The 27,682-nt window shown below is 40.3% G+C and overlaps 1 long non-coding RNA gene across 2 annotated transcripts in view; it reads right to left on the bottom strand.

The window, feature by feature from the left end:
* Positions 1-27,682, bottom strand: part of LOC138432879 (uncharacterized) — a 171,995-nt gene that overhangs the window by 67,740 nt on the left and 76,573 nt on the right. Inside the window, exons 2-4 of one of the 2 annotated variants that reach the window (XR_011254018.1) lie at positions 6,927-6,999; positions 4,305-4,479; positions 1,618-3,844 (exon numbers count right to left, since the gene is read on the bottom strand). This is a non-coding gene — a long non-coding RNA (uncharacterized lncRNA). Of the gene's footprint in view, positions 1-1,617; positions 3,845-4,304; positions 4,480-6,926; positions 7,000-27,682 lie in introns of those variants that run through there. The other variant, XR_011254017.1, reaches the window with a different exon arrangement.

The raw sequence follows: 27,682 nt of genomic DNA, 5'->3' as shown, positions 1-27,682 counted from the left end.
TCTCCAAGAAGTAGTCCAGTGCACACCCCATGACAAGTGTTTGATAACTTAAGTGAATTTATGAGTATCAGAGGTATAAGCTGCCCTCTCCCTGCATCCCCAACACACACACACACAGACACACACTGTCCTCTGCCTGGCTTGAGCTTGACTCTGATATATATTCAAAGCAAAGAACAAAATGGCCACCTCACACATGCATACCCCATGAGGCCAGTGTGTTGCAATTCTTTGCCCACCACATTCTCCAGGAATGGAGCTTTTCTCATTGAATGGAGGGTAAAAAGGCTGCAAAACTCATCTCCTCTTTGGCTTTCTCCTTGGAAGAAGTGGACTCTAGAGATTTTCTCAGTGGGCCCATTTTGGGCCCATCCTTTGCCCAAAAACCCCTGGAGAAAGGGACAAAAGAGTGACAGCTTAAGATCTGTGGCAGATGCTGCTTCTAAGGGAGAAGAATCAAAGAAAAGAGAGACAGTTTCAAAATCTCTGTGTGATCCAGCCCAGCTCATACGGTTTGGGATAAAATATTAGTCATATGGAGCAGCATGTAGCTGGATACTCCCCTGGGTGGCCCCTCTTAGGAACCCAGCATGGCAGATTAGCTGGACAAGGTACCAGCTGCTGGATAGTGGAGAGAGAAATTCTACCAATATATGAACTTGAACAGGGTTCTCATCATCTTGAAGGAGACAACTACTGTGAGTTTTACCAAAACCTTGACCTTCAAGGGAAGGGACCTACACAATGGCAGACAGACTTGAGTAAGTTGTTCATTTGCCCCAGTTTGCCTAGGACAGTTCCTGTGATGCTTACTGTCCTTGTATCTTATACTGTTTAACATTTGTTTTGCATTTTTCATCTTCAACAAAGCATCATCATCAATAGTTGCCTTAAAATAAGCCATAAGGTTTTCCTTGAATTCTATTGTGGACTCCCAGCTTCCTTTGTGGTCATGTATAGTATGTGAACCATATTTTAATATATGATTACATGGACTATGGAAAGGGGAAAAGATGCCTTCAGAGTAGAGGCCCCTAGCAAGACTGTTAATCAAGCGATCACGGTTAACCTCACCAGTGATGTCACATTGATAGCATGTGTCCCGGAAGGATGTGATGTGAAGGGTACTTCACCCCTGTGGTCTTCCTTCCCAAAATCCATACCCCAGGCTAATCATTAGAAATACATCAAACTCAAATTTAGGGACATTCTACCGAATAGTCGGTCCCAAAACTCAGAAGGAAAGACAAATAAATTGCCATAGACCAAAGGAGACTAAGGAGATATAACAAAATGTCATGTGGTATCCTAGATGGAATCATCCTAGAATAAAAGAAGCAGCTCGGTAGAAAGCCTAGAATAATCTTAGTAATGTATAGAATTCAGTTAATAGTAATGTTAGTTTCATATATGACAAATGTGCCAGGGTTATGTAAGATATTAAAAATGAGACAAACTGAGTGAGCAGTATTAGAGAGCTTTGTGTACTATCTTTGCAACTTTCTGATAATAATTTTTCTCAAATTATTCTAAAATAATAAGCTTATTAAACATAACAACTGTAGTGGGAAATGTTAGAAGTATTTTAATAAACACACAGAAAAATCTAACTACAAATTTTTGTGACAAAGCTGACATTTAATACAAAACAATAATTTAACGTGGTACAACATACATTTACTCTTTGCTACTCCTCACAAGTCACATTTTAGAAATATTTAATCTGCTAAGGAATTACTTAGTAAGTTAATTTAAGACCCTTTAGGGTTTTTGTGAGCAAGCTGTCTTAATTTTGTCTGTATTGATTCAAAATATATTGAAAGTATTTTATCGAAGTATTCAATAAGTAGAAAGCCAAATGTCAGCATTTGGAGATTTTAGTGAATTTTAGTTGTTGACAACAAAGATTATAAATGAAAAGACATTGCAATGTATCCTATTAAAATAAAGAGGGGACTGAAAAAATTAGGAGAGAGTGAGAGCAAGAGAGATATTCATGAGATGACTATGGGACACAGTTATACTGAAAACATACTTCTTCTTTATCTTGAATTTAAATTTAGCTGAGACTCCTGTGTTTTTACCTGCCTAATCTGGCGACCCTAATCCTGGAGAGAAAATTGGCTTCCAGCCCAGTCTCATTTATTCAACACACTTCTGATAGCCTGGTTCTGTATTAGGTACTAGGATCAAAACAGTAAAAGACATGAACATATCATTGAGAGACTCCAGTCCTTGATAACGTAAGTATTATGTGGTCTTGGAGAAGACAGTTAACTTCTCTGATATCCCTGTCTTCAGCTGTAACATGAGACTCATTGCAGACCTGGGCTGATTTGTGCACAAAGTGGGGCTCTGAGTGTGAAGGAATTTTGGAAAAGTCTGAGTTGTTAGACAAACTTATGTTTTAATTACTTCACCAAGCATTTCTGGCAGCACTGAAACTAGGGCAGACTTGTGGGCCAAGCCCCCTACGTGCGTCCTAATGGGTTCAATATTTTTGCCAGATCGTCCTGCTCTAAAGAGTTGCCTCCCTCCCCTCCCCTCTCCACCTTGTCAAAGCTATCGCCCTAGTCTGGACCCCATCCCTGGAAAGAGGCAGGAGGAGCCAAAGCCGGCAGTAGCAGCAAACAGTTGGACCCACAGAGACAACTTCTCCTTTGCGTCAATACAATTCTCTGATGGGGAGAATTATGAGAAACGAGCAAGTCGGTGACCTTCTCTGAGGACCCACCCAGAGACCCCTGAACTGTGTGCTCCACACAGCTTAGGAGGCTGCTGAACCTTTGAGTGAGTATGCCAATGCTGAAATGCCCCCTTAAAGTCATCGTATCTAGGGGTCAGGTGGGCCTCTGACTATGCATTCCAGAGACTGCAGAGTAAATCCTGTTCTGCCATGTTCCTAGACAGGGAAAGACCCATGATTTTCCCATTACTTCCTCCAGCTCCTCTACATCCGCCACAAAGCTGAAGAAGTCCTAATTAGAGGTTAGAAGCTGTAAGCATTCTACTGGTAAAGACATCACAGTCTAGCTGGTGAGGTAGAACCAGTGCAATGCTACTTTATATTGCTTTGTAAACATTTATTTATTTGGCCGTGTCAGGTCTTAGTTGTGTCATGTGAGTTTTTAGTTGCAGCATATGAACTCTTTAGTTTTGACATGTGGGATCTAGTTCCTTGGCCAGGGATCAAACCCTGGCCCCCAGCATTGGGAGCATGGAGTCTTGGCCACTGGACCACCAGCAAAGTTCCTTATGTTAGTGTTTTGTTTTGTTTTGTTTTAATGGCAAGTAGCAAGTTCATCATTGTCTTGACTTAGAAATTGAAGATGATGATTATGATAGAGAAGTTTTTTTTTTCTTAAAATGCTGTATAGATTAAAAGATTTTGATGAGAAGCAGAAAAAGGCAGGTAGGTTATCCATTGCCCTCTTGCTATCTTCCATGTGCATAAATGAAATTCTCTCTCTTTCCTTCTACTAACTCTATTATTGTGTTTAAAGAACTGATTTTCACCAAATTCAAGATGCACATTTGGGATAGTCTAATAAAATACTTGGTGGTAGTGTTACTTGTTCAGTCATGTCTGACTCTTTGTGATCCTATGGACTGTAGCCCACCAAGCTTGTCTGTCCTTGAAATTCTCCAGGCAAGAATACTGGAGTGGATAGCCATTCCCTTCTCCAGGAGATCTTCCTGACCCAGGGATCAAACCTGGGTCTCCCACATTGCAGGCAGATTACATTCTGAGCCCTAAGCTATGGCCAGGAACAAAAAATTTGCTTTGGGAGGTCCTGCATGGACTGGAAAATATCAGGAAGTCCTCCTCAGAGCATGTCCAGGGCTGCAAATAATCAATAGAGGGATTAAGAAGGTACAAATAGAAAAAAGAAAAACAAAACAAAACAGTGTTTTCAAATGTGAGTTCCCAAATAAAAAGACACAGCACAAATGTTGATTTAATCATGAGAACGATTGCTCACAGCCCTGGGAGGTATGCACGTGCATGTATATGCTTGTAATATTTACTATCCACCATGTGCTAGGCATTATATGAAGTGTTACATGAATTATATTTACCAAACACCAAAGATAGTTATATTATTATCAGGCTTATTTTACAGATCGGGGGGGGGGGGGGGGGGGTTGGGCTGGGGGGGGGGGGGGTTGGGCGGGGGGCGGGAAGAGATCCAGAGAAGGTAATAAGTATATGAACCTGAAGCAAGTTCCTTAAGTGGAAAGTTAAAATTTGAAATTCTGGCTATTTTGAGTCACTCTTTGCACTCAGAAACCAACAAACCAACCTGTATGCAACTCCTCTGTAAGCCTGTTGAACACTGCTCAGGTGACGATGCTAACCAGTCCCCAATACATGCAGTCTGTGTTAGCAGCACAGGGTAGCTTACTTTCTCTTATCTGTGCTGTCTACTCAGCCAGGAACACTGGAGCAGAAACCTTGCCTATCAGCTGTCATCTGACCTGTAAGGAGAAACATTCCAAATACAAGGTAGAAGCAATGTTAGCAGGATGTAAAGAGGAACTTTCCTCCCCGGAGCTTTGAGTGACATCAGAATGGATAAGCAAGCGAATCATATCATCTACTTTCCAGGGGAAGTTTAAAAATAGCAGCAGCCTCTTACTGTTGGAATGGTGGTAACAGTATATCTGGGCCACCTCTGAATATGATGTCAAATCAACCATTGCAATGCATCAATGCAGAAAGCAAAGGCATTTTATGTCAGTATCGTACAAAGTAAAAGCAATTTGGCAATTGTCAGCATGACTGGTAAATCTTGCCAGCAGGTAAGTTGCATGCCAATCTGAATCCTAGGGCTCTAATTGTTCAGGTTCGTTGTCAAGTATGATTAAACCAAATGTAATACTGCTGAGCTGCTGTTCCACGTTGCCCTAGGCAGTGGAAAGAACTTCGTGCCATTGTACTCATTCATTCATTCATTAGGCAGCTGCTACTTTCCAGACCTGATGCTCTGTGCTGGAGTCACAAGATGAGTAAGATGTGTTCCTCTTCGTCATCATCAAGAAGCTCATAGCCCAAGAGTCTGTGTTCTCATTCTAGCTGTAATATGAATAGCTTCATGCTCTGTTCAAATGACTTGACCTCCTTTTGAGTCTGACTTCTAATCCATGAGGAAAGTAGACTGAGCCCTTTGCCTGGGATGGGCACCAGCTTTAGCAGCTATGGACTATAGATGTCATTTATTCAGTTAATATTTGCTTGTGTTTTCCATGTACCAGACATTGTGTTTTGTAGAGATAGCAGGACAAGGATGCTGTCCCTTCCTTTGAAAAGTGGGAGCGAAGAACAATGACTGGAAAATAAAATACCATGAGGTGCAATGTGCAGGACTTAACATGAGGCAGAAAGGGGGCAGAGTCAGGGAATGGGCTTCCTGGAGGAAAGCTTGGTGGGGTCCTAGGGATCAAGGAGGAGTTAGTCAACAGATTATGGAATAGGAGAAGGAATTTCAGACACAGGGAGGATCAGGAAACAAGAGGGATGGTAGTTGTTTTAGAGAACTATAATCAGTCTGACCGGAGAAGGCAATGGCACCCCACTCCAGTACTCTTGCCTGGAAAATCCCATGGATGGGGGAGCCTGGTAGGCTGCAGTCCATAGGGTTGTGAACAGTCGGACACGACTGAGCGACTTCACTTTCACTTTTCACTGTCATGCACTGGAGAAGGAAATGGCAACCCACTCCAGTGTTCTTGCCTGGAGAATCCCAGGGACAGGGGAGCCTGGTGGGCTGCCATCTATGCGGTCACAAAGAATCGGACACGACTGAAGCGACTTAGCAGCAGCAGCAGCAATCAGTCTGACATGGATGGAGGGTAAGGGGAAGAGGGGCAGAGGGGAGGTAGGCTGGGGTAGAAAGACAAACAGAGACAGGAGGAGAGAAGAAAGGAAGAAAGAGGAGGAGAAGGGAGATGAAGCGAGGAGAAAGAGAGTATAGGAATACGGAAAGAGTTGAGAGGCAAAATAGAAGGAACAAGCAGGGATTGGATTATCAAGAACTTTGTCCCCCATGCTTGGGAGTTTAGACTTAAACTTGAGGCAATCAGAAGTCATGGAGCATCTTAATTCTGAGGTTAGATGGGAGCTTTACAGTACAAAATATGAAATACATATTGGAAGGGAGTCAGAAAGAACAGTCCAGAGGTTGACGGTCTATTTGGAGACTTAATAAAAGGATTTCCTATCCTCCTCTCCTTCTCTCTCTCCCTTTGCCTTCTCTGACCTCCCTTCTCCACCCCCTCTCTTACTTTGGATGTTGGGGAGGCCATGGGAGCTTCACAGGCAAGAAGGAAGGCAGTGTGGGTGCTCCATGGCTCTGAATCCAACAGAGGTGATTTTGTGACTGTATAAGGAGCTGGTGACATCCATTCCTGCTGAAATTCCTCACTGTCAAGACCAAGCTCCAGCCCATAAGAAGGCAGGGACTGTAGAAGTGACTCATCATGGGTGGCGCAGATGATACCAGATTCTAAGAATCTAAACTATGTGGCTTAACTGAGCACCCTTGCCTATTGAGTTGTTTCTCTTCTTTCCTTGTGTGGTTTTGGCCCAGAAAAAGGTTCCAGGTTTGGTGATATCCATCCTTAAGCCCTGTAAAACAGTTGTGCAGGGTCCTCAGAGCCCCTAGCAGTCCTGTGACTAAACATAAAGGCTTGAGCTAAAAACATAGTGAAGGTATTTTCAATACAAGTAGAACGAAGTGGTAAGTAAACACTGGAGGCTTAACTTGAACAAATAAGGGGATCCCATTGTATAATCTTACTCCCACGTAAGTAAGAGAAGTTAGTACCAAATGATTTTTTTTTTTAAGTACAGGTGGTGAATATCAGGAGGACTGAAATTCAGCATACAGTGATGGTTAAGAGTGAAGGACTTGGAGTCAGAATACCTGGGCTGGAAGTCCAGTTTCACTGCACAACTGAGGCAAGTCAGCTCACCTCTCCATGACTCAGATTCTTCATCTGTGAAGTGGAATAATCATAGAACCAACTTCATTAGGTTGCTGTGAGAATTAATAAAGAGTTAACATTTGTACAATATTTCAGAACAGCTCCTAGCATATAACAGGTGTTACAGAAGTGTCTGTTAAACAAAAATAGAGAAAGTCACTACTCTCTTAACAAATAAGTTGTGCAGGGATTTCTGGAGAGGAGGATCAGGGCTTCAGTGACATCTTTTAGTTTCTTGGGACTTGAAAATAGAGAACAACTTGGGTCCAGGGAGCATAGTAGTGTTGACCCAACAGATAGAGTTTGACAATATCAGTCTATTAGGTCTTTGTAATAAAGAATCTGAATTTAAAAAATCAAAGGAAGGAGGACATTTTACTTTTAAATTTCAGGCTGAAAGTAAATCAGGTTAGTGAATAGAGAATCAAATTTCTAAAAGCAAGCTTGAGGGGGGAAAATGTCAGAAGCCCAGGGTTGGGTAGTCAAGAGAAGAAAAAGTGGAATGAAAATAACTCTGCAACCGCATGCAGACACACAACTTCATTCAGACAGAGGGTAAGTCTGCCCCTGCATCCACTTCTCAGAAGATAAGGCTCTCTCTTAAGCTTGAGCCTACCTAATCAGTGTCTCTCTGGCTTAGGATCTACATGCTGGCTGCAGGAAGAGTCCACGCTGTCCTCCTGGCTCCACTGTGTGGTTCTCTCTGCAAGCCTGGGTCCCCTGGCTGAGTTCCCTGAGATCTGGTGGTAGACCTGGACCAACAGGAAATATCAGCTCTTGGTTTGGGTTTGTAGGCTACTGGGATAGTGTGTCTTTCCCAGGCTGTCCTTTTCTCTTTCTCTGAGCATTTTCTCTTTGTTTCAGTATTCTAAATCTCTTTTTATATCACTTTCCTATGGAATCCACAGTCTTTGGTCTTTTCTTGAGAACCCAGAGAGAGAGTTCAAAGTTTTCAGTAATCACTTCTCTTTACCACAGTGTACATGTTACTGAACAGACTGTTTCAGGGGTCTTTGATATCACTACCCAAAACCATTTGCATGATAAGTAGAGATAGATGGCCATCAAAGGAGACAGTGTAGGAGAGAAAAAAAAATCAGAGGCTGTAAATCAACCCAACCCCATACACACCTGATGGTCCTACTGCTCACACACAAATGCACACAAACACACACATACTCTTTTCTCTCATTTTCTGGGCATGGAAACTTAAACAAGGGCATACCACTATCATTAGCTTTGTTTTATGCATCTATAAAGTGAGGAGAATATAAAAGTTTATGATCTAAATACAGTTTCTTAGATGAATGCAATGATAAATAAATTACTAATCAATACATGAACAGCATTTTATATTTTATGACTTCTGATCATGCCCATCACAAAGAGGAGGATACAAAACAGGTAATTTAATCAAGAACTGTACAGAGACAGGAAGTTTTAGGGCTTGACATAGCAAGTTTTCTATCCAGTCCACAGAAAAAAGCCCCTGGCATTGTTTATCCCAACTACTTAGTTCATGGTTGATGTACAATATGTGATAATGGCAACTAAATGCCAAGATTCTGACTCCAGCCCTGAATAACACTGCTGACCTAAAGAGACATTAGGCAGAGATTTTATTTTTCTTTTGTGTTTATTGATCTCTGAATTAAACACACACATATGCAGACACATACTATTTCTCAATTCAAATGACTATGGGGGTTTCAGAGAGAGCTCTGTGTACTATAAAAGGAGGGTCTCAGCACAAGTAAATAACCTAGTTTAAAATCTCAGTTGGAAAAAACAAAATTCTAGATGAACCTTTAGATAAAATTCCAAATGAAGTACCACAATTTGTGGGCTATATATCAAAGAGAAAAATTTATAGTAATAATTATTATATACCAAAATGAGTAACTGAAAGAGGCAGAGGAGTCACTAAATATTTCAAATTATTTTCAAATAGGTTTTTAAATTTTTTTAATTATTTTTAAATAGGTTAGATAGATTTTTTTCATTCCTTATAGTTCTGAAAGGAGTAGTTTCATCTGACCTGGAAGTTAGGAAATGGATGATGTAAACTCTCAAAGTCTTTTAAACTTTAATTTTCCTATGCTTCTGTGAGCATCAAACTGAAAACAGAGGTATAGTTGTTATAAATGGGACTGATAATTGGATAAAGATGCTATTGTTCATTTTGATAAGTAAATGAGAATAAAATATGTAACACCTTAGTATAATACCTGCTACATAGATGCATTTAGTAAATATCAGTCTTTAATAATCATGATGGTGGGGATAAAACTATACTTTTATATCCCTGTGCAGGATTTCTTTATGCAGTGCAAGTGAGAGCAGGTGTTAAGAGTCAAGAATGTGTTTTAAATGAGTTCCTGAAAACCATTCCCTTAGCTAATCCCATTTCCCTGAACTTTGACTAAAGGTCTTGAGAAAAATTAGGAGCCAAAATTTCTCCTATAGCAGAGTTAGTCATCAACAGTCTATAAAATTAAACTATTGACTTAATACAGTGATAAGCATCAGATATTTATGGCCAGTCTCTGAGCTGATTTACTAGATATTTTTCCAAGAACATAATTTTGGTCATTCAATAAGAGAGCACAAAGACAAAAATACAAGAAGCAGAGGGGTTATGAAGAGGGAAATCGAACTTGAAATGTTCATTAACAAATACAAAAAAAGTCATTATTCTTAAAAACTGTCTGTAGGCAGAGATAGAAGTATGTAAGGGAAAAGAAAGGACTTGAAGATTTATATGCAAAAAATATATTTGTATAAAGGATTAGGTGAGAGACTCTGGAAAGGTGGAAAAAACAAACAAACAAAACTAGTTCAGGACTTGCTAGAAAAACCGGTTAACCCCTAGGGGTTAACCATCCTCTCAACAGCTGTTCAGCTCAGCCTATAAGCCACCAGTTTTCTACTACAGGCCAATATCACTGATGAACATAGATGCAAAAATCCTCAACAAAATTCTAGCAATCAGAATCCAACAACACATTAAAAAGATCATACACCATGACCAAGTGGGTTTTATCCCAGGGATGCAAGGATTCTTCAATATCTGCAAATCAATCAATGTAATTCACCACATTAACAAATTGAAAAATAAAAGCCATATGATTATCTCAATAGATGCAGAGAAGGCCTTTGACAAAATTCAACATCCATTTATGATAAAAACCTGCCAGAAAGCAGGAATAGAAGGAACATACCTCAACATAATAAAAGCTATATATGACAAACCCACAGCAAACATTATCCTCAATGGTGAAAAATTGAAAACATTTCCCCTAAAGTCAGGAAGAAGACAAGGGTGCCCACTTTCACCACTACTATTCAACATTGTTCTGGAAGTTTTAGCCACAGCAATCAGAGCAGGCAAAAGAAATAAAAGGAATCCAAATTGGAAAAGAAGAAGTAAAACTCTCACTGTTTGCAGATGACATGATCCTCTACATAGAAAACCCTGAAGACTCCACAAGAAAATTACTAGAGCTAATCAATGAATATAGTAAAGTTGCAGGATATAAAATCAACACACAGAAATCCCTTGCATTCCTATACACTAATAATGAGAAAGTAGAAAAAAAAATTAAGGAAACAATTCCATTCACCATTACAACAAAAAGAATAAAATACTTAGGAATATATCTACCTAAAGAAACTAAAGACCTATATATAGAAAACTATAAAACACTGGTGAAGTAAATCAAAGAGGACACTAATAGAAGGAGAAATATACCATGTTCATGGATCAGAAGAATCGATATGGTGAAAATGAGTATACTACCCAAAGCAATCTACAGATTCAATGCAATCCCTATCAAGCTACCAGGGTATTTTTCACAGAGCTAGAACAAATAATTTTACAATTTGTATGGAAATACAAAAAAACCTTGAATAGCCAAAGCAATCTTGAGAAAGAAGAATGGAACTGGAGGAATCAACCTACCTGACTTCAGGCTCTACTACAAAGCCATAGTCATCAAGACAGTATGGTACTAGCACAAAGACAGAAATGTAGATCAATGGACCAAAATAGAAAGCCCAGAGATAAATCCACACACCTATGGACACCTTATCTTTGACAAAGGAGGTAAGAATATACAATGGATTAAAGACAATCTCTTTAACAAGTGGTGCTGGGAAAACTGGTCAACCACTTGTAAAAGAATGAAACTAGAACACTTTCTAACACCATATACAAAAATAAACTCAAAATGGATTAAAGATCTAAATGTAAGACCAGAAACTATAAAACTCCTAGAGGAGAACATAGGCAAAACACTCTCTGACATAAATCACAGCAGGATCCTCTATGACCCACCTCCCAGAATACTGGAAATAAAAGCAAAAATAAACAAATGGGATCTAATTAAAATTAAAAGCTTCTGCACAACAAAGGAAACTATAAGCAAGGTGAAAAGACAGCCTTCGGAATAGGAGAAAATAATAGCAAATGAAGCAACTGACAAACAACTAATCTCAAAAAATACAAACAATCTACTTCTATTGTAAGTCCCCAAATCCCTCCAACCTGTTTCTTAGCAAGCCCTAAACTAGATGTGTGTGTGTGTGTGTGTGTTGCCTTTCCAGTGTCTCTCATTTAAAATGCTTTATACAAATATTTAAATCAAATTTACTTTGTTTTAACAATTAGCAATTGGAAGGGTGCACATCAAATTCTGGATTTCTGGTTTCTTTCGAAAAACCAGAAGATGAGGTAGAGCATGGTCTGCACTTCACAAAAGCAAATGTCTCTTCCAGCATGCACTCCTCAGCTCACTGTGGCCTGAATTCTACTTCCTTCTGAATTACATACAGCTGGCTTCATTTTCTCCCATGGTCTGCCTGTCCCCTGTACACCCTGGAGTTTGCAGTCCTTAGGTTCAGTCACTCAGTCGTGTCCGACTCGTTGCGACCCCATGAATCGCAGCATGCCAGGCCTCCCTGTCTATCACCAACTCCCGGAGTTCACTCAGATTCACATCCATCGAGTCAGTGATGCCATCCAGCCATCTCATCCTCGATCGTCCTCTTCTCCTCCTACCCCCAATCCCTTCCAGCATCAGAGTCTTTTCCAATGAGTCAACTCTTCGCATGAGGTGGCCAAAGTACTGGAGTTTCAGCTTTAGCATCATTCCTTCCAAAGAAATCCCAGGGCTGATCTCCTTCAGAATGGACTGGTTGGATCTCCTTGCAGTCCAAGGGACTCTCAAGAGTCTTCTCCAACACCACAGTTCAAACGCATCAATTCTTTGGTGCTCAGCCTTCTTCGCAGTCCAACTCTCACATCCATACATGACTACTGGAAAAACCATAGCCTTGACTAGACGGACCTTAGTTGGCAAAGTAATGTCTCTGCTTTTGAATATGCTATCTAGATTGGTCATAACTTTTCTTCCAGGGAGGAAGTGTCTTTTACAGTCACCATCTGCAGTGATTTGGGAGCCAAAAAAAATAAAGTCTGACACTGTTTCCACTGTTTCCCCATCTATTTCCATGAAGTGATGGGACTGGATGCCATGATCTTTGTTTTCTGAATGTTGAGCTTTAAGCCAACTTTTTCACTCTCCTCTTTCACTTTCCTCAAGAGGCTTTTTAGTTCCTCTTCACTTTCTGCCATAAGGGTGGTGTCATCCGCATATCTGAGGTTATTGATATTTCTCCCAGCAATCTTGATTCCAGCTTGTGTTTCTTCCAGTCCAGTGTTTCTCATGATGTCCTCTGCAGAGAAGTTAAAGAAGCAGGGTGACAGTATACAGCCTTGACGTACTCCTTTTCCTATTTGGAACCAGTCTGTTGTTCCATGTCCAGTTCTAACTGTTGCTTCCTGACCTGCATACACATTTCTCAAGAGGCAGGTCAGGTGGTCTGGTATTCCCATCTCTTTCAGAATTTTCCACAGTTTCTTGTGATCCACACAGTCAAAGGCTTTGGCATAGTCAATAAAGCAGAAATAGATGTTTTTCTGGAACTCTCTTGCTTTTTCCATGATCCAGCGGATGTTGGCAATTTGATCTCTGGTTCCTCTGCCTTTTCTAAAACCAGCTTGAACATCAGGAAGTTCACAGTTCATGTATTGCTGAAGCCTGGCTTGGAGAATTTTGAGCATTACTTTACTAGCATGTGAGATGAGTGCAATTATGAGGTAGTTTGAGCACAAAGGACTTTAATCCAAAATATTCAAAGAACTCTTAAAATCTCAACAATAATAAAATGAGCAATCAGATTAAAAAGGGGCAAAACCTGAACTAACAACTAACCAAAGAAGATATGTAGATGGAAAATAAGCATATAAAAAGGTTTTCAACAGAGTATGTCATTAGGGAATAACACATTTTGAAAAAGAGAGAGATGCCAGTGCACATTCATTGGAATGGCTAAAATCCTGAACCCAGACAATGCCAAATGCTGGTGAAGATGTGAAGTAACAGGAACTCTCATGTATTGCTGGTAAAAATACAAAACGGTATAGCAACTTTTGAAGACAGTTTGGCAGTTTCTTACAAAACTAAATATATTCTTATTATACAATCCAGCAACCATGCTTCTTGGTATTTACCCAAAGACAGCCACACAAAAATTTTCACATGGATTATTATAGAAGACATTTATGATTTCCCAAACTGGGCAGAGCCAGGCTGTCCTTCAGTAGGTAAATGCATAAACTGAGGAACATTCAGATTATGGAATATTATTCAGTGGTAAAAATAAATGTGCTATCAAACCATGAAAGGACATGGAGGAACCATAAATACATATTCTAAGTGAAAGAAATCAATGTGAAAAGAATACATACTTTCTTTTGTATCTATTCATACATAATTTCAACTGTATGACCCTATGGAAAAAGCAAAACTATGGAGACAGTGGTTGCCAGTGGGGAAGAGAGTGGAGAGGAATGAAGAGTTAGAGACACAGGATTTTTAGAGCAATGAAGCCATTCTGCATGATACTGTAATGGTGAAGGCATGTCATTATGCATTTGTCCAAACTTATAGAATACATAACACTAACATGTAACATAAACTATGGTTTTGGTTGATAATGATGTGTCAGTATAGGCATCATTGACTATAATAAACCTTCCACTCTGGTGAGAGATGTTGATGGGGTGGGACGGGGGTAGGGAATACGTGGGAACTCTCTATATGTTCCAGTTAATTTTGCTGTAAGCCTAAAACTACTAAATAGTAAAGTTTATTTTTTTTAATGAATAAATGAAATAAAAACTTTGCTGTATATAATCAGTCAGTCAGTTAAGTCACTCAATCGTGTCCAACTCTTTGCAACCCCATGAATCGCAGCACACCAGGCCTCCCTGTCCATCACCAATTCCTGGAGTTCACTCAGACTCACGTCCATCGAGTCAGTGATGCCATCCAGCTGTATATAATGGTGGGCAGGAAAAAGGGGATAAGGCAAGTTGTTGCATCCTTGCCCTCAAGGCATTTGTAATGGACTTGCAAAGATCAGAAAAAATGCCCATAAATCGATAGTATGCAAAAATATGTGATCAAAAAAGATAGTTTCACTGAAATTATTTTCTATATTAGCTCCCTTGGAGCAGAAATATCAACACTGAGCATATGGTAGGTCCTCAGTTGAAGTCTCCCTAAATGAACACATGTTCTATGGTTAAGTATTAACTCTTTGGAACTGACTTTACTTTTTTAATGTAGGAGTCCAACTGCTAGGCTTAGAATCCCGTTCTGCCAGGAATAACTCTGAGTTACCTTAAGCTTGTTACTTTAGTTTCTCCATCTTCAATGGGAATATTAATAGTACTTCCTTATAGATGGACAGTGAGGGTATCCTGGAAAGTTACTGGTAAATCCCTTAGCACAGTGCCTGACATCTAGATCAGTTCAGTTCAGTCGCTCAGTCATGTCTGACTCTTTGCGACCCCATGAATTGCAACATGCCAGGCCTCCCCGTCCATCACCAACTCCTGGAGTTCACTCAAACTCATGTCCATTGAGTTGATGATGTCATCCAGCCATCTCATCCTGTCATCCCCTTCTCCTCCTGCCTTCAATGTTTCTCAACATCAGGGTCTTTTCAAATGAGTCAGCTCTTCACATCAGGTGGCCAAAATACTGGAGTTTCAGCTTCAAAATCAGTCCTTCCAATGAACACCTGGGACCAGTTTCCCCTAGGATAGACTGGTTGGATCTTTTTGCAGTCCAAGGGACTCTCAAGAGTCTTCTCCAACACCACAGTTCAAAAGCATCAATTCTTCGGCACTCAGCTTTCTTCACAGTCCAACTCTCACATCCTTACATCACCACTGGAAAAACCATAGCCTTGACTATATGGAACTTTGTTGGCAAAGTAATGTCTCTGCTTTTGAATATGCTATCTAGGTTAGTCATAACTTTCCTTCCAAGGAGTAAGTGTCTTTTAATTTCATGGCTGCAATCACCATCTACAGTGATTTTGGAGCCCAAAAAAATAAATTCTGACACTGTTTCCACTGTTTCCCCATCTATTTCCCAAGAAGTGATGGGACCAGATGCCATGATCTTCATTTTCTGAATGTTGAGCTTTAAGCCAACTTTTTCACTCTCCTCTTTCACTTTCATCAAGAGGATTTTTAGTTCCTCTTCACTTTCTGCCATAAGGGTGGTGTCATCTGCATATCTGAGGTTATTGAGATTTCTCCTGGCAATCTTGATTCCAGCTTGTGTTTCTTCCAGCCTAGCATTTCTCATGATGTACTCTGCATATAATTTAAATAAGCAGGGTGACAGTATACAGCCTTGACATACTCCTTTTCCTATTTGGAACCAGTCTGTTGTTCTGTGTCCAGTTCTAACTGTTGCTTCCTGACCTGCATACACATTTCTCAAGAGGCAAGTCAGGTGGTCTGGTATTCCCATCTCTTTCAGCATTTTCCACAGTTTCTTGTGATCCACACAGTCAAAGGCTTTGGCATAGTCAATAAAACAGAAATAGATGTTTTTCTGGAACTCTCTTGCGTTTTCTATGTTCCAGTGGATTTTGGCAATTTGATCTCTGGTTCCTCTGCCTTTTCTAAAACCAGCTTGAACATCTGGATGTTCACAGTTCATGTATAGCTGAAGTCTGGCTTAGAGAATTTTGAGCATTACTTTACTAGCATGTGAGATGAGTGCAACTGTGCAGTAGTCTGAGCATTTTTGGCATTGCCTTTCTCTGGGATTGGAATGAAAACTGACCTTTTCCAGTCCTGTGGCCACTGCTGAGTTTTTCAAATTTGCTGGCATACTGAGTGCAGCACTTTCACAGCATCATCTTTCAGGATTTGAAATAGCTCAACTGGAATTCCATCACCTCCACTAGCTTTGTTGGTAGTGATGCTTTCTAAGGCCCACTTGACTTCACATTCCAGGATGTCTGGCTCTAGGTGAGTGATCACACCATCATGATTATCTTGGTCGTGAAGATCTCTTTTGTACAGTTCTTCCATGTATTCTTGCCACCTTTTCTTAATATCTTCTGCTTCTGTTCAGTCCATAGCAAATACTCTCTTCCAACAACCCAAGATAAGACTCTACACATAGACATCACCAGGTGGTCAACACCGAAATTAGATTGATTATATTCTTTGCAGCCAAAGATGGAGAAGCTCTATACTGTCAGCAAAAACAAGACCAGGAGCTGACTGTGGCTCAGATCATGAACTACTTATTGCCAAATGCAGACTTAAATTGAAGAAAGTAGGGAAAACCACTAGACCATTCAGGTATGACCTAAATCAAGTTCCTTATGATTATACAGTGAAAGTGAGAAATAGATTTAAGGGACTAGATCTGACAGATAGAGTGTCTGATGCACTATGGATGGAGGTTCATGACATTGTACAGGAGACAGAGATCAAGATCATCCGCATGGCAAAGAAATGCAAAAAAGCAAAATCGCTGTCTGGGGAGGCTTACAAATAACTGTAAAAAGAGAAGTGAAAAGCAAAGGAGAAAAGGAAAGATATCAGTATCTGAATGCAGAGCTCCAAAGAATAGCAAGGAGAAATAAGAAAGCCTTCCTCAGAGATCAATACAAAGAAATAGAGGAAAACAACAGAATGTGAAAGACTAAAGATCACCTCAAGAAAATTAGAGATACCAGGGGAACATTTCATGCAAAGATGGGCTCGATAAGGGACAGAAATGGCATCTAGTAGCATGCCCCAAACAGGGTTCCTGTGGTTATCATAGATCGCAGAAGTTTGTTCTGTGTGTTCATCCTTTAGGATATGAGAGTAATCTGGTACAGTGTGGACAACACTCACCCACAGGCACAATTTGTTTCACTGTGCTTCACTTTTTTGCTTCCCAGATAATTATATTTTTTATAAGTTAAAGTTTTGTGACAGCCCTGTATTGAACAAGTCTTACAGTGACATATTTCCATGGCATTTGGTTACTTCAGGTCTCTGTGTCACAGTTTGGTAATTCTCTCAATATTTCAAATTTTTATTTATTTGTTATGGTGAACTGTGATCAGTGACCTTTGGTATTACTATTATAATCGCTTTCAGTTCAGTTTCAGTTCAGTCACTCAGTCGTGTCCGACTCCTTACAACCCCATGAATCGCAGCAAGCCAGATCTCCCTGTCCATCACCATCTCCCGGAGTTCACTCAGATTCACGTCCATCGAGTCAGTGATGCCATCCAGCCATCTCATCCTCTGTCATCCCCTTTTCCTCCTGCCCCCAATCCCTCCCAGCATCAGAGTCTTTTCCAATGAGTCAACTCTTCGCATGAGGTGGCCAAAGTACTGGAGTTTCACCTTTAGCATCATTCCTTCCAAAGAAATCCCAGGGCTGATCTCCTTCTGAATGGACTGGACAAACTGCACCCGTATAAGACAGTGAACTTGGTAAATGTTGTGTGTGTCCTGACTGCTCCAACTGGCAGATCCCCTCATCTTTCACCCTCTCATCAGACCCCTATTCCCTGAGACACAACATTGAAATTAGGTCAGTGAATAACCTTGCAATAGCCTCTACGTGTTCAAGTAAAAGGAAGAGTCTCACCTCACTCACTTTAAATCAAAAGCCAGAAATGACTAAGTTGAGATAAGACAAAAGCTAGACCTCATGTACCAGTAAGCCAAGTTATGAATGCAGCAGAAAAATTCTTGAAGGAAATTAAAAGTGATACTCCAGTGAACACGCCAATGGTAAGAAAGTGAACCAGCCTTATTGATGATGTGGAGAAAGTTTTAGTTATCTGGATAGAAGATCAGAGCAGCCTCAATATTCCCTTAAGCCAAAGCCTGATCTAGAGCAAGGTCCTAACTCTCTTCCATTCTAGGAAGGTTGAAAGTAGTGAGGAGGCTGTGGAAGGTTTGAAGCTAGCAGATGTTGGTTCATGTGGTTTAAGAAATCACCTTCATAACACTAAAGTGCAAGGTGAAGCAGCAAGTGCTGATGTAGAAGCTGTAGCAACTTATCCAGAAGAGCTAGATTAAGCTAGTTAATGTAGGTGGCTATGCTGAACAACAAATTTTCAATGTAGGGGAAACAACCTTCCATTGAAAATAGATGCCATCTACAGTTTTCATAACTAGAGAGGGAAAGTTAACGCCTGGCTCAAAAGTTTCAAAAGATAGGCTGACTCTCTTGTTAGGGGCTAAAGCAGCTGGTAAGTTGAAGTTGAAAAGTACTCTTTTACCATTCTGAAAATCCTTGGGCCCTTCAGAATAAGGCTAAATCTACTCAGCCTGTGCTCTGCAAGTGGAACAACAAAGCCTGGATGATAGCACATCTGTTTACAACATGGTTTACTGAGTATACTAAGTCTAGTGCTGTTATCTACTGCTCAGAAAAAAAAAAAAAGGTTTCTTTTAGAATATTACTGTTCACAAACAATGCACCTAGTCACCCAAGAGCTTTGATGGAGATGGACAATGAAATTCATGCTGTTTTCATGCTTACTCATATAACATCCATTCTATAGCTCATATATCAAGGAGTAATTTTGACCTTCAAGTCTTATTATTAACAAACATATTTTATAAGGTTATAGCTGCTTTATATAGTGGTTCCCCTTATGTGTCTGGGCAGAGTAAATTGAAATCTTCTAGACAGCACTTCCCTGGTAGTTCTGGGCTTCCCTGGTGGCTCAGGTGGTAAAGAATCCACCTGCAATGCAAGAGACTTGGGTTTGATCCCTGGGTTGGGAAGATCCCTTGGAGAAGGGAATGGCTATCCACTGCAGTATTCTGGCCTGGAGAATTCCACGAATTGTATAGTCCATAGGCTCGCGAAGAGTCAGACACGACTGAGTGACTTTCACCTCATTTCAAATAGGATTCACTATCCTAGATGTCACTAAGGACATTCATAATTTGTGGGAAGAGGTTAAAACATCTATATTAACAAGAGTTTGGATGTTGATAGCAACCCTTCATGAACAGTTCTGAGGGTTTCAAAATATTAGTAACTGCAGACATGGTAGAAATAGCAAGAGAACTAAAATTTGAAGTGGATCTTGAAAGGTGTGATTGAATTGCTTCAATCTCATGAGACAATTTTCATGGATGAGGAGCTGCTTCTTATGGATGAGCAAAGAAAGTGGTTTCTTGAGAGATAATTTATTCCTGGTAAGATACTGTGAAAAAGTTGGCTTAAAGCTCAACATTGAGAAAACAAAGATCATGGCATCTGGTCCCATCACTTCATGGCAAATAGATGGAGAAACAGTGGAAACAGTGGCCAACTTTATTTTGGGGGGCTCCAAAATCACTGCAGATGGTGATTGCAGCCATGAAATTAAAAGACGCTTACTCCTTGGAAGGAAAGTTATGACCAACCTAGATAGCATATTCAAAAGCAGAGACATTACTTTGCCAACAAAGGTCTGTCTAGTCAAGGCTATGCTTTTCCACTGGTCATGTATGGATGTGAGAGTTGGACTATAAAGAGAGCTGGGCACAGAAGAATTGATGCTTTTGAACTGTGGTATTGGAGAAGACTCTTGAGAGTCCCTTGGACTGCAAGGAGATCCAACCAGTCTATCCTAGGGGAAACTGGTCCCAGGTGTTCATTGGAAGGACTGATTTTGAAGCTGAAACTCCAGTATTTTGGCCACCTGATGCGAAGAGCTGACTCATTTGAAAAGACCCTGATGTTGGGAAACATTGAAGGCAGGAGGAGAAGGGGATGACAGAAGATGAGATGGTTAGGTGGCATCACCGACTTAATGGAAGTGGGTTTGGGTAAACTCCAGGAGTTGGTGATGGACAGGGAGGCCTGGTGAGCTACGGTTCACAGGGTTGCAAAGAGTCAGCCACGACTGAGCTACTGAACTGAACTGAACTGAACTGAACTGAAGATACTGTGATGCTTATTCAAATGACAACAAAGGATTTCAAATGTCACATAAACTTAGTTGAAAAAGCAACAGAAGGGTTTGAGAAGAGTGACTTCAATTTTAAAAGAAGTTCTACTGTGGGCAAAATGCTATCAAACAGCATTTCCTGCAACAGAGAGAACTTTCATGAAAGGAAGAGTCAATGGATGTGGCAAATTTTATCGTCGTCTTACTTTAAGTAATTGCCACAGCTACCCCAGCCTTCAGCAACCACCACTCTGATCAGTTAGCAGCCATCGACATTCAGGCAAGACTCACCACCAACAAAAAGATTGTGACTCACTGAAGGCTCAGAAGGTGGTTAGCATGTTTTAGCATAAAGTATTTTTAATTAAAGATACCCATAACTCTCTTTTAGACATAATGCTACTGCCTACTTAATAGACTACAGTATAGTTTAAATATAACTTTTATATGATCTGGGAAACCGAAAAAATTCATGTGGCTCACTTCACTGCAGTATTTGCTTTATTGCAGTGGTCTGCAACTGAATCAGCGACATCTGTGAGGTAAGCCTGTATATTATTTTTCTGATTATAAAAGTGTCATATTGCAGTATTACCAAAGTGTGGCCCTTAGACAGGCAACAGCAACATCACTTGACAGAAATGTTGATCCTCAGGCCCTATTTCTTCACCTACTGAATCAGAATATCTGAGGGTGGGGCTAAGAATCAGTGTTTTCATGCGTTCTTCAGGTAATTTTGATGCACATAGGAATTTGACTAGCATTGATAGAATGGGGTTCATTCTTATTAACACACACTCACATACTTAATTCAATTCAGTTCAGTTCAGTCACTCAGTCGTGTCTCATTCTTTGCGACCCCATGAGTCGCAGCACGCCAGGCCTCCCTGTCCATCATCAACTCCCGGAGTTTACTCAGACTCACGTCCATTGAGTCAGTGATGCCATCCAGCCATCTCATCCTCTGTTGTCCCCTTTTCCTCCTGCCCCCAGTCCAATTCAACTCTAAGTGTTGGAAAATAAAAAGTAAAATAAATAGGTTAGCTTAAATGGCTCTCTAAACATAAAGGAAAACAAATTTACTTAATGTTTGGCTTTTGAACATCCATGGGCCCAGATTCTTGAGATTTAAGAATGATTTAAGGAGTCTATCAACTGATAGATAGATATACAAAATGTAGTATATTCACACAATGGGATATTATTCAACTATAAAAAGAAATAAAGTTCTGATACATGGCATAACAGAGATGAAACTTGAAGACATGCTAAGTAAAAGAAGCCATTCACAAAAGACCACATATTGTGTAATTCTATTTATATAAAATGTCCAGAATAAGTCAATTTATAGAGATAGAAAATGGACTAGGGGTAGCCTAAGGCTGGGATGTGGTTAGGGAAATTGAAGGGTGACTGCTAATGATTATAGGGCTTCCTTTTGAAATGAAAATATTCTAAAATTGATTGTTATGGTTATTCCATGACACTGTGAATATACTAAAAGCCACTGAATTGTACACTTTAAATGGTGAGTTGTATAGTGTGTGACCTGTGTCTTAATAAAGATATTACCATAAAGAGTGATTTAAAGAAATTCAAGGCTAATTCTAACTAAATTCAGTTTTTGCCTGAACTTTGTCCTTAGAACTTAACGCCCTGCCCTCTGCCCAGTAACACATAATTCTACCATATAAACTCATTGTAAAAGAGTTAAAAATCCTTAAAACACCTTAAAAATTCTCCACTACATCAACTGTCACAGCATTTTAATATATTGGATCATAAATTACTAAAGCTGATGTATGTGTGTGCTCAATCATGTTCAACCCTTTACCACACTATGGACTGTAGCCTGCCAGACTCCTCTGTCCGTGGAATTTTCCAGGCAAGAATACTGGAGTGGATTGCCATTTTCTCTTCTAAGGGGTCTTCCTGACCCAGAGATCAAACCCGTGTCTCTTGCATCTCTTGCATCGGTAGGTGGATTCTTTACCACTGTGCCACCTTGGAAGCCCTACTATAGCTCAAAGAAGCCTCAAAATGATCTAAACTAGTTGTTTTCAAAATGTTTTCAAGACAAGGAACTCTTGTTCAATGAAATTCTTACAAAAGCCTGAATGAAAGGCAAATAAAAGTGGAGCTGTTCTGGGGAAACAGAAGGGGCAGTCTTAGTACCCTCCTCTTTCAGCAGCCTCTGAGGAAAGGTCCAAGGTGCAAAGTGTGAAAGCAATAAATGTAGACCACCCTTCTTCTCTGTGCAGATAAGGACACCAGGGATTTGGAGCGGGCATGACCCAAGGCCATCCAAGGAAGCTTCTGGTTCTAAGTCTCAGCCAGTTTTGCACCCCACACATATGGCTGTGGTCTCTGCCACCTGGCAACAGCATCAGACCATGTCTTATTTGTGTACGCACAGCTGGCATCAGGTGGTTTTTGCATTTATGTTGAAGACCCAAAGGTTGGTTCATTCAATTCCACCAAACCACTGGTTGATTCAGTTAAGGAATATGAAGGAGGGTGTTGAAAAATCTTCCTGACCCTTTGTTTTGACATGGGCATTGGGTAGACTAAACAATCAGTTGACCACCTGAATGACTGCTTCTCTGCCATCTCAGACATACTCTCAAAGTATGGGTTCAACTGACAGGGTTGCGGTGAGTATCAAATGAAAGAGTAAGCATAAGAGGGCACTTTATAAATATACAGATTCTGTATTTGTGGCAATGAGATAGGGGGAAATTGGGTCAACATAAAGGCAAGAATTAAATTTTGGCCTTCTGATTACGGGTCCAGATGTTTATCCTGCCACACCACCCATATCAGCAAAGATTTAATCTTGACTGGGGTGGTGTTAGGGGTAAAGAATCCACTTGCAAATACAGAAGACATAAGCGATGTGGGTTTTATCCCTGGGTTGGGAAGATCTCCTGCAGGAGGGCATGGCAAACTCACTGCAGTATTCTTGCCTGGAGAATCCCATGGACAGAGAAGCCTGTCTGGCTACAGTCCATAGGATAAAAAAGAGCCAGACATGACTGAAGTGACTTAGCACACATGGGGTCAACAAACCATGGTTGCTTTCCAAATTATGGCAGCTGACACAGTAGGAAATTGTAGGGAAGAGGCAGCATATTCATTTTTTTTCCTCTTACTCTAACCTCCTGTTTTCAAAAAATAAAGAACTCTGGGTAGACTCTTTTTTCTTTAAACATATAGACCCCACAGCAGCACTCTACAAACTAGAGCTCAGTAATCTCTTGTATGATTTTTCAACCTTCTTTTCATATGTTTAAAATGTAAGCAATATAGCCTGGTTTATTATCAATGGGTGGATGGATGTGATCAAGAAAAAGAAGATGAAATAATGAAATGTTGATTTAAAGATTAGATTGAGTAGTTTCTTCTCTGTCAGCCATTGTAAATTAAGGGGAAATATGGTTTACAGATGCTCTTCTGTCTTCAAGATGGGTTTTGTGGAAATGTATCTTTCAGAACAACTCTGTGCAATAACATTTCCTATGGTGATGAAAGTGTTCTATATCTGTGCTTTAGTCACTAGCCACATGTGGCTATTGAACGCTTGAAATATGGCTAGTGTGACTGAAGAATAACATTTTAAAATTTTACTTAAATTTAATTAATTTACATTTAGAAGGCCACATATGGCTATTGACTACATTGTTGGACAGTATAGTTCTAGAACAAGGCACTTGTATATCTAAGTTTAGAAATACAAATGCTTAATATTTACTTATCCTGTATTATTAAACAGGAAAGCAGTAATAAAAAGCAGGTTATCAAAAAGTGTTTGATCCTATATTTATGCTATGTTAAAATGTGCTACTTGGAAGAAAAGCCATAACCAACCTAGGTGGCATATTAAAAAGCAGAGTCATTACTCTGCCAGCAAAGGTCAGTCTAGTAAAAGTTATGGTTTTCCCAGTGGTCATGTATGAATGTGAGAGTTGGACTATAAAGAAAACTGAGCACTGAAGAATTGATGCTTTTGAACTGTGGTGTTGGAGAAGACTCTTGAGAGTCCCTTGGACTGCAAGGAGATCCAACCAGAACATCCTAAAGGAAATCAGTCCTGAATATTCATTGGAAGCACTGATGCTGAAGCTGAAACTCCAATACTTTGGCCACCTGATGCTAAGAACTGACTCACTAGAAAAGACCTGATGCTGGGAAAGATTGAAGGCAAGAGGAGAGGGGACGACAGAGGATGAGATGGTTGGATGGCATCACTGACTCGATGGACATGAGTTTGAGCAGGCTCCAGGAGTTGGTGATGGACAGGGAAGCCTGGTGTGCTGCAGTCCATGGGGTCACAAAGAGTTGGATAAGTGACTGAACTGAACTGAATTGGAAATGTGTCTGTGGATAGAAATAATAGACTCACAATATTAGTAATATGTGTCTCTAGGAATTGAATTATAGTTGTTATTATTTTTGCTTTTCTTTATTTTTTCTTTTCTCTAAAATAGGCAATTTGCTATAAAGATTTTTATGTGTTTGTCTCTACATCTCTAGAGAGGTCATAAATTCCACCTTTACCCCAAAGCACAGTGTTTGCGTAGAGTAAATATATATGGTATTTAATCAAAACACTGTCATGTAATTGAGTTTTTTCCCCATGGACAGAAATGTACGCAAACTGGCACAGCAGTAGGAAGACAGAGAGACACAGCAGTCTGAAGATGTCATATGTAGACATTAAGAAAAGTGGAAGCAGAGAACTCACACCCCTTCAGGTGCTGGGGAGGGGGGCCCTGGAGAGCTACCATGACCCCAAGGGCTTGGGTACCCAAGCACAGCCCATGATTTCAAGAAAACCTCTTAACTCAGAGATGAGTCATGGCTCTGGTGGAGTGGGTCCTGAAACTGAGACTGAGCCAATGGGAAAGCCAGGCTTAGCACACCCTCTAATAACAGACGCAGACCCAAGTGGAAGCCAAAACAAATGCATTGCATCATCTTGAATTATTATCCTCTATCGAAGCCTCTATCCCTTAAGGATAAAAAAAATTGGGTGGAGGTGGAGAAAGGGGGAAGAGAGAGGAAGCAAGGCAGTAAAAATGTTCTGCTGCAGACAGATCATTCCTTTGGGATCAAAAAGTCAATGACTGTCAATGCTGAAAGGGACCTAGAAGGATCATTGCATCCATCTCCTGCCTCTATTGCTGGAATCCACTTTGCCCTAGGTAGGTACAAAGCTACTTTATGTTTCAGAACCTACAGAGATAGTGATAGGGATGGGAAATGGTTTCTTGGATTTAAGCTAAGTATCCCCAAGTAATAGTTTATGATACACGCTATTGCTTTGCTAGAGACCCATAATTCTATTCTGTGTTTATATAAGTCCGCCCTCACCCACTTTGCTACACACAGTGAATATCTATTCACTTTAGATTTTATTATTAAGGTGCCACTCCAGATTTTTTTTTTTCAGTTTTTCAAGTGAAAAAACCAGGATAAATGGAAAAGGGGAGAAATTCAAGCTATTAGTGGCATAAATTATAACATAGGTGACTCTTCAATAATTATGTCTTGATAATGGAGTGAAAAACAGAACCTTTCTTTACTCCTGGATTCCTCGTGAAGTGAAGTGAAATCGCTCAGTCGTGTCCGACTCTTTGCGATCCCATGGACTGTAGCCTACTGGGCTCCTCTGTCGATGGGATTTTCTGGGCAAAGGTACTGGAGTGGGTTGCCATTTCCTTCTCCAGAGGATCTTCCTGACCCAGGAAGACCCAGGGATCGAACCCAGGTCTACCTGCATTGAAAGCAGACGCTTTACCGTCTGAGCCACTAGGGAAGCTCTTTACCTGGATTCTTTACAAATGTATAACCAAAGTCTTTACATGACAACAAAAGAAGATTGGAATGACTCTTCTGTGCTTCAACATTTCTCTTTCTCATAGCTGACCCCAAATTGTAGAGCATACTGAGATATTTCCTCACTACAGGTGGGAAACATTCTCATGGATTTATGGTGTTCTCCTATGTTTGGCTATTTTCTCCTCTGATTAAACCAAGAAATCTTCCTAAGAACTAAAAATCCACAAAATTTTTTATTTCATACCCCCTCCCTGCCATTTGAAATCTGGTGGATTTAATTTCAAGGTCTAAAATTTCACTAATGCAGAGAAAAGAGACAAAGGTGAAATTGAATCAGGATGAACTGGTCAACTTCTAAGAATAAAGAATGGGATCACTTACACACTCATCCTCTCAGGACTCCACCTGCCACTTTTATAAAATCTCATTGCTCTGACCAGGGCAGTATCCTGTTCTGTCTCCACTGTAATAGCGCCAACTGATCATTCTTAGGAAGCAAAGAGGGTTGCGGTTCTGGGACTGCAGTTAGGCTGGGGAAAGTGCACAGATTGGAGAAAGGCACAACTCAGTGCTAAGAAAAGGTGCGTAGGGGGAGAGAAGAAGCAACCTGTGCTCTAAGGTGAGGCTAGAGACATGTGAATCAGGCTAGAGTTGATGTTCTATATTGGATTATAGCATCAGGAAAGGAGACTCTGGGATTCTAGTCTGAAGAATTTTGTAACAGAAGTAACAAACAATCATTGGACACTTTGGGGGAAAGGAATATTATGGCAAAAATTGTGTTTGAGGAATGATAATGTGTCGGGAGTGTTCAAGTTTAATTTTGCAGGAGAGATTGCAGGCAGAGACCTCAGTAGCAATGTATTGCAAGAATCCTGACCTGAGGCAGTGAGAATTGGGAGAGGTGACTGACAATGGGGATAATAATAAAAGTAATAGTATAGCTCACATTTACTGAGTGCTTACTATGTGCTAACTATTGTGCAAAGGGTTTTACTTACATTATCACATTTTGTCACAACACTGTGAAGTAGGTACTATTATTGTTCTTATTTTCAAGTGTGGAAACTGAGGCTTTTAGCTGCTAAGTAAAAGCACATGTACTAGATGCATTTCAGAGATGAATCCAAAGGATTTGGTGAGCAGGCAGTGTTAAGGAAAGATAATATTTTAAGAGCCTCAGTCCCTGGGGATGTACCTCTTGGTGTCAGCAACAGGAAAAGAGAAGCTTTGCAGGAGGAGTAGGTTTTGTTAGAGGGGGAAAACCAGGAGTCTTTTGACCCATGTCAACTTCCTATATTCTTTACATTTCCAAACACTTTAGTTCTAAGTTCCCAGGACACTCTCTCCATAGAATCTCCTTCCCCCCAGAATTTCTGTAGTTTAGTAAACAGACTGGGTTGAGCTGCCTCACAGAGAAAACGGGTCCAGCAAGGCTGCAGCAACACTAGCCAATGACGAGAATCTGTGACAAGGGTCTTTGCTCTTTGCTACGTGGGCACGAGGTCAACAGCGA

Source organism: Ovis canadensis, chromosome 2 (assembly GCF_042477335.2).
Source record: "Ovis canadensis isolate MfBH-ARS-UI-01 breed Bighorn chromosome 2, ARS-UI_OviCan_v2, whole genome shotgun sequence".
NCBI lineage: Eukaryota > Metazoa > Chordata > Mammalia > Artiodactyla > Bovidae > Ovis > Ovis canadensis.
The sequence above is the reverse complement of the archived record's forward strand: the minus strand, read 5'-3'. Positions and strand labels throughout refer to the sequence as shown.